The sequence below is a fragment of the Anas platyrhynchos genome, chromosome 9 (assembly GCF_047663525.1).
Source record: "Anas platyrhynchos isolate ZD024472 breed Pekin duck chromosome 9, IASCAAS_PekinDuck_T2T, whole genome shotgun sequence".
In the NCBI taxonomy this organism is placed as follows: domain Eukaryota; kingdom Metazoa; phylum Chordata; class Aves; order Anseriformes; family Anatidae; genus Anas; species Anas platyrhynchos.
This window is the reverse complement of record NC_092595.1, coordinates 860753-868621: the sequence shown is the minus strand read 5'-3', so window position 1 is coordinate 868621 and position 7869 is coordinate 860753. Positions and strand designations below refer to the sequence as shown.

At 52.9% G+C, this 7869-nt stretch overlaps 1 long non-coding RNA gene across 1 annotated transcript; it reads left to right on the top strand.

Moving 5' to 3' along the window:
- The first annotated feature begins 5437 nt into the window (after positions 1-5437).
- LOC119717739 (uncharacterized) lies at positions 5438-7663 on the top strand. Its single transcript, XR_005267887.2, has 2 exons — positions 5438-6200; positions 6733-7663. It is a non-coding gene; the product is annotated as an uncharacterized lncRNA (long non-coding RNA).
- The last annotated feature ends 206 nt before the right edge of the window (positions 7664-7869 follow it).

Sequence of the window (7869 nt, the reverse complement as noted above, 5' to 3'; positions counted from 1 at the left end):
ACCACTCGGTGCTCACGCTGCAGGCGTGCCCCTGCCCCTGTGCAGCCGTGTGAGGCTCTGCCCCCACCCCATTGGGGCATACAGGGCTTTGGGGAGTGCTGGAAGCTGCGGTGTGAATGCTGGCTGAAGGACGGGCTTGTGACAGGGATGGGAGGCAGGGGAAAACTCTGCAGTGCCCGAGGGGTGGTGCTGGGGTCCCCGGCTCGGGGCTGGGGGCACTGCACACGTGTGGGGTTAAACCAGGAGGGCAGCACGGCTTCAGCACATGGTGCTGCCCCACACCTGAGCCCTTTCGCCAGTATATGGGGGAGGAAAACTGATGCCATTTTCCTACAGCCCAACTGTGCTGGGGCTCAGGGTCAGGGCCCTGCACAGCGGGCCTTCTGCAGCCCCTTCCAGCACCGGGGAGGCCTTCTGCCCCTTCCACGGCCGCCCTGTCCCAGCCCTGTCCCCAATACACCGGGTATCCCAAGCCCTGGGGCCGGCCTTGCTTGGTGCTTTCAGCAGACGGAGTCAAGTAGGTGCCAGGCGACAAGAGGAGCTCTCTGGGCAGCCAAGCAGGACGCCGTCTCCCAGCGTGGTTGTGCTGTTCCTGGCAGGAAGGCACCCCCAGCTGCCCTAATGGAAACAAATACCTGCCTGCTACAGGTGCTAATGAGGCTTCGTGTGTTTGGCTAAAGAACCTGCTGCAGGATCCGTGCCAAGTCCCCCTGCTCCTGGTTGCAGCAGAGAAAATAGCAGCCAGGGCAAAGGCTCGGTGCTTTTGTAGTGTAAGGAGAGAATAGCGATCACCTTGCCAAGCTGACTGGCCAAATAATGAGATTGAATCTCTGAAGTCATAATTTTGTGGTTAACTGAACAGGACTAATTCTGTGTAAACTGACTGGTCTAATTACTGGCCACAGCTCTAGAAAAGCCTGTGAACATGTGGCTGGCAGCCTGTCCCAGCAATCGCCGTGCCCCCCTGCCCTCCCCAGGCTGGACCGGCAGTGAGTGCCGTGCGCCCGTCCCCTCGCCAGGAGCACAGCCTGGCACTGTGTGAGCAGGACCTCCCAGCGATGTTATTCTGCCCCAGATCATGAGCACAACGACTGGGGTTGGCAGCCCAAAACACTTGCCAGTGTCACTGTTCCCTGCCACCAAGACACCACGCAGCAGGACAGGGTCAGGAGCGTTCCCCCGTGGGCCCGCGGCTCTGCTCTGCAGGCAGACCTGGGGAGGCAACCCGAAGGGCAGGGCGGGAGGAAACCCATCGCTCTGCAGCCTCTCAAAAGGCGAGGTGACACGTCTGTGTTGGGGAGGCTAGCTTGCTGTGTGAGTTATCTGGGTCAGCTCTTTCAGGCCCAGCATTTAATGGGTTCCCCCGCACAGCTCGGCTGTCGGCGTGGCTGGGCGGCCGGCGCGTGCTGACGAGCCGGAGCACACCGGTGTGCTCAGCTGGATGGAGCCGGGAATCAGAGCTGTGAATGTATTTGCTCAGGAACGCAGCAGCTCCTGCTTGCTAGCACATTGAAGGATCTGTCAGGGAAATTTACGCTGCGCTGTGGCAGAAGCTGATCGTGCAGCGCCTGTGTGAGGATGGCCACCGGGTGGGATACCCGGTGCAGGCCGGTGCCACAGCACCTGCTGCACTGTGCTCAGCAGGAAGGAAATCACAGCACAGCACAAAGACGCTGGTGCTCCTGGAGGCTGAGACAGGTTAAACCTCAGTCCTTGGCCAAATACAAGACGCAAAGGCCTGATGTGGCAACCAGTGACTGGTAAGCACGGTGCTGCAGGCCTGGGGGCGTCCCGGGGCTGCAGGGCTGCACGCTGGTGGGGTTGGGCACGGCAGCACTTGCAGCCCCTCCGGCTGCAGGCCTCCAGCCCTGGCAGCACAGCAGAAAATGGGCGGCTGTGTTCCCTGCATCCCTCCGGGTCTTGCACGAGCAGCATCTTCAGGGCTGAAGCCAAAGCGATTCGTGTTCAGGTGATGCAGATCCCCAGAAGGCCCCCAAAAGGATTTGAAACCTGGCCACTTTTCTTTGACGAGTTTTCTTCAATATTCACTATAGTAAAACTTGCTGAGAAGGTGGGGAGAAAAAAGCTGGATGCCCAGACTGCCTGGCTCCAGCGGCTGCCCCAGCACCCGAGCACCATGGGGCTGCCGAGGTGGGGCCCCCCCAGCCACTGCCAGGACCTCAGCCCTCGGTGCCCCCCTTGTTTTCCTGAGCCCCTGCCAACCTGCCCCACTACTGCGGGCATCCTGTGTGCCACTTCCCACTTCACTGGTGTGCTCTCCTTCAGTGCATAAAAAATGATTTTTTTAATGATTTTTTTTTTTTTTAAAAGCAGTGATTAATATTAAAGTGCAAATCCTTGGGGCTTGTTTAAAAAATGGCAGAGCCTTTGAAGAGGCAAATACTAAAGTGCACCAAAGCACGCAATTTAATTTATATTATCTTGTTTAAATTAATGCTGGGTTTTAAAAGGATGTTTAAAATCGGGACAAAGAAGTCGCTGGCAGTGTTCGCTGTGGCACTTAGGGTTAATAGGCTTTTGTCAGAAATGTAAAAATAAATAAAAGTTCTTCTAGCGGTTGCACCGATCATTTCGTAATGAAACCAGGCAGGCAGGCGAACTTCCTTTCAGTGAAAATAGAGCACAGAAAAAATGACAGGCTCGTGGTTATTTGCTTTAGATTTTGAGATGAAATTATGGCAGCTATTTTGCTCTTCAGAACATGAGGCCTCGAATTAATAGAGTTCATAGAAGATGAATATTCAATTATCCTGGTTTGGGGTTTTTCTTGTGGCTGGGGCTGCAGCAAAAGCAGCCGCTCCTTGTGGGAGCTTCCTCCCGCGAGCACGGCTGTCCCAGGTGCTGTCTGCCAGGTGCTCCTGTACCAAACGTGGTTTTCCAGCAGGAACATTTTTCAACGCATTCATCCAGCCCAGGATTTCTCTGCAGAGCCCCGGCCCCGCAGCCAAAAAGCAGGGCGCGAAAACCGGCAGCTAAACGTGGCGGGACAGGGAAAGGAGTGGTTGGCCGGGGGCACAGCCAGCTCGGGGAGCTCATAACAGCAAGGTCATTTTTGTTTTGGTCTTGAAAGTGAGAAAATACCATCTGGGAGTTATTAAAAGAAACGGATGTGAGAAAGCGATCGTTGGAACAGCGAAAAACACAGAAACCGCGGCAGGGAAGCGGGGCACGGTGCCCCTCACGCACCGAGGCTCCCGGGGCTGCTCGCCCCTCTCTGCCCGGGGAGGCCGCTCTCACCTTCCTCCCCTGCAGCTTCCACATCCCTGGTTTGAACCCAGACCGTGCCAAAAGACGTGCTTCTGTTTGCCTCTCACGTGGTGTTTCTTCGTATGGGCTTCATGGTTGCCGTGGCCTGGCGGAAGGAGGTTTTAGAACAGCACGAGCTAAAACGCTTGCGACTTCAGGTTTAATTTTGAAAGTGTGTTTTCCAAACTGATGGCTAGATATTTTCAGACCGTTCCAAAGTGCTTGCTTTTCTTTGTATAGCTTCTGCTTCATTATTCTAATTTAATAAAACCATAGCTAAGGCAGAGAGCAGACTCATTCTGGCTAATGACAGACTTCGATTTGTTTGTGCTTCTTGTTATAGATTTTTCCTAATTACAAGCATTTTTCAGAGGCAGTTGAAAAAAATAAATGAGCAGCTGGTTTGGATGTGCAACCTATTATTGTATTTACTAGAGCTGTGGAAAAAGTATTACATTCACAGTAGGACTGTTTTCAGCAGAGGAGGGCAGAAGGGATGATTTCCAGTTGGGCATAGAGCTCACGTGGCCTCACGGAGCCCCCCGAGCCCCTCCACGCCAGCCCGTACAGCAACTGGCAAACAGGGGGGAAGCACCTCTGAGGGAAACGCAGGCGTTTTTCCGGAGCAGCCAACGCTACGCACTGCATACACGATCTGAAGTCATGTGCAAGCTCTGGTGACCAGTGAGCGAGTTTCTGGCTGTAGGCAGCACCAGTATCGAAGCAGACCCTTCCTCACCAAGTACAGTTCTACTTTGGCAAATCACAGTTTTGGACACCTCTTGCAATGCAGCTCATTAGAAACCATGCATGTTATAAAACTATTGCTAAATGTGCCATTAACTCATCCAAGCCAAAGTCTCTGCATGTTTGATTCATTCTCTGAACAAAGACTGGTTTTCCTGAGAAAACAAACCACTACATGCTTTTCTTCACCCCTTAGGCAAGATGATTTCTGGAGGATTTATTTTTTTTTTCTTCTTATGATAGCATCCTTTATCAGAAAAAAGCATTTTAAGACTCAAAACAAAAGAGAAACAAGATTAGGAACCCATGATATTTTCTAGGGCAATCTGGAAAAGTTGTGTTTAAGTCAAACATTCTCCATTGGCAGTGTGTTGTAAAAGGGCTATAACCTCAGAAAAGCCAGCCAAAACTTAGAAAGGCTGCCTCTTATCTGCCCTAGTTTTTGCAGAACAGCAAAGAAGCACGGCAGCGATTACCAAGATAATGATGTCAGAGTTCCTCCGTGAATTCCCCGGTGCATTGCTGCTTGCTGGAGCGAGGTGCATTAGGTATCTAATAGTTTTTCTAGATACCAAGGTGCAGGGAAAATGCTGAGCATTACATAAAGGAAGAAACTTGATAGACTTTTGTGCATGCATTACAGTTGCGAGTCAGCTATTGATTGTGGGGTAAAAGCCTGCCAGTCCTTTTCGTGCTGAGCATGGGGAGCGCTGCACTGCGGGCCGGCACGGTGCTGGGGCTGCTCACCCCAGGCCTGGGTGGGTTTTTGTTATTTGTTATTTGTGCAGTTTGCTGGCTGCAGGATGCTGAGGGGATCGAGGTTTATTTCATCAGGGTCTGCGCCTCCTGCAGGGAAGGCTTCTTCTGAAAAATAAGCCTTCCAATCTCGATTCATGAATTTTTTAGAATGGTTCCTCTAAAAGGAGAACTAATTCCAGTGTGGTTGGCCATGCAGGGCTTTTCTGATAGAAACGTGGAGGCAGGGTAGCTGCAGGGAGGGCAGGAGGCAGCTGAAGGGCAGACCGGCGCTCTCCTCCGGCTGTGACCTGCTTTGACATGGCACAAGGGATGTCACTTGCCCCTTGTCCCTTCGGAAAACGGGGACAAGCAGAATTATCTGTCCTTGCACAACACAGAGATGTAGAAATGAGAAGGGCTGTGAGAGAGCTGAACCTCTTGCAGAGGGCCACTTCAACATTCAATATTTGTTCTGTTGCACAAGAGAAGTGCTGCGAACCCAGACGGGCTCCACTGGTGGGGGCTGCACCGAGGAAAGCCGCAGCACCACGCGCCGGGGGCTCGAGCAGGGCGCAGCGCTCCCAGCTCCCAGCCCCTCAGCGGGGCAGCGACTCGAGGAGGAGAACTTGGAAAGCCACTCTGAGGGCACGCAAGCAGCGTTAGGGCTCATTCAAGTCATCCTTGGCTGTCCTTCAGGCCACATGTAGCCAAATTCTTTGAATTTTTTTCTCTGGAAACCGTGCTTGGCCATCAGGTGCCTCCGCTGCCAGCTCTGGAAAGGGCTGGAGGGCCCGGCCGGCTGCACGGGCTGCGGTGCAGCTCTCCCACGAGTCTCCGTCTTGGAGAGCAAGAGAAATCCCATCCTCCCTGCAGCACCCGGAGCACTCGAGCTGCCAGGCGAGGCCGGGCTGTGAGGGGCAGGAAGCAGCTTTGCACCGCGTGTGGAGGCCTCCGTGAGTGCTGCGGCCCGAGCACAGCCGCCTTGCAGATATTTTCTCCTGGCTTACACGGAAGAGCTGACATCCAGCACAGCCAGCCTGGTCAGGACGGCAGCACCACGGGGTTTCTGAACCTGATTAATGAAGTCAGTTTCAGAGACAAACACGGTGTTTAGCTGGCGAGGCAAACAGGCATTATCTCGTGTGTCTGAGGGGCCTTTCTGCATCCCTGCTCACATCACCCTCAGCACCTCTAGGACCTGCAGCGTTCGTCTGCTGCGCCTACCAGCCCTGGCAATGCATTATTAATGCTGGAAACTGCTGTGTGCGACGCGCCTGAAGTCAGCCTGACCTGTGATTACAGCCGGTGGAAAAACAGGCAGCTGGCTGAGGAGAGGCAGCTCCCTCCTGGAAGGTGAAGCCACGGGGCGAGCCCAGCAGCGGGGTGAAGCAGCCCGGCAGGACGCAGGCCTTTGTCCTCTGCTGCTCTTTGATCTCCCTGCAATCCAGGTGAAGGAATTTGCTTACATCCGTATGGGGCTTTTTATTACTTATTTTATAGCAGATCTTTTCTGTTACTTAAACAACCACCAAAGGCTGTGCTCTCCGCATGGCTGGCAACCACACTTGCAGGTGCCCATCCTGGCCGTGATGTAAGAAATGCCGTTTGGGCTGTACACTTGTGGTTCCCGCAGTCCAAAACCACACTTCGGAGTCAGTTCCCTCCCTGCCACGACCCCTTGGTTTTTGCTCTGCTGAGGGCTCGGCAGGGCCCCAGGCTGGGAGCTGCAGGCACCTCATGGATGGTGCTGGGTGGGAGGCACCCGGAGAACGGAGCTGAGCTGTGCACACACGGTGACCCCTGAGGTTTCACGGGCAGACAAAGCTGGGTTTAGTCTAGAAGAAATCCAAGCTGGTTCTCAGAGGCTGAGAAAAGGAGTCCATAAAAGTTCCTGTTTTGTTTGAACTTTTGGCCATTCCTAGCAGAGCCTTTGTTTATGTTTAATAACCTTTTTATTTAGAAATGTTCTTTCCCCCGCAGTTTGCCGCTCTGGAGAAACAGATGCTCTGCACAAATAGCTTTGCAAACAGTGCCATATCTGCTCGGCTAAGTTATCTCCCTGACCCCGGACACATGTCTGCTCAGTAATTGATGACTCTTTCTCCTCCTGGAATGCTGCTCAGATTCCTCCCGTGCGCTGAAGGCAGGAAAGCGCCCGGCGCTCTGAATTTTAATTGGAGCTGACAGATAAGGAAACCAGAGGGAGGGCGAGGGTGAGGTCCAGCAGGAAGCTCTCCTCCCTGCTGCTCCCTGGTGCTTTCCCTGAGGCCACCCAGGGCTGGACAGGGCCCTTGCGGCTCTGCTACTCCTTGTTCAGGTGCAGCCAAGGTGGGGCTGCAGCCCTGCCCTCGCTGCCACTGCTCCCTTCAGCCCTGCCCTCGCTGCCACTGCGCCCTTTGGCCCTGCCCTCGCTGCTGCTGTTCCCTGGGGACCTGCAGGACGGCGTGGGGAAAATCCCGGCAGCCTGCAGCAGGCCCGTGGCAGCCCCGCCTCAGAGACCTGTTACATCTGATGATTAAAATCAGAGCTGGTCAAAAACTCGGTATTTCTGTTCCATGGGAGATTGTGACATATTTTGAAAAGAGCTGTGAATTTCTAGCATTCGTATTTGCTATTCAGTACGTTGAGTCAAAATATTAATTTTTTCACATTGAATGGTGTTAAAACAAAAAATGCTAGAACATGGCAGCGTTTCAAGATGTTGACAACGTTTCACTCCAAAATGTTCCTGTAAATAGGGAAGACTAGACAAAGTATGCCATATTACTCCATAAAAGTAACCTATGATCATCAGCAAAGCTAACAGGAAATAAAAGCCCTCCCAACCACCACTTCGTTCTACACTGTAAGTCTTTGGAATTTTCCTTATTTAACCCTCTTTTTAAAGGACTGAAAATTTTCACAACTTTTTATTTTTTTTTTTTTTTAAAAAAAGGTATGGTTTTGCAGAGTGATCTACAAGGATTTTTCCTCTCAAATGGTGTTTTCTCCCACTCTAGCTGTGGTCCCTGAAAAGAGATGGCAGGCTTGGGATTCAGCCTAGCTGGAAAAAGAAACAAACACATAATTAGAGCCGCTCCTTCCCAGGCCAGGTTTAATACAGCTGCCCCAGGCGGT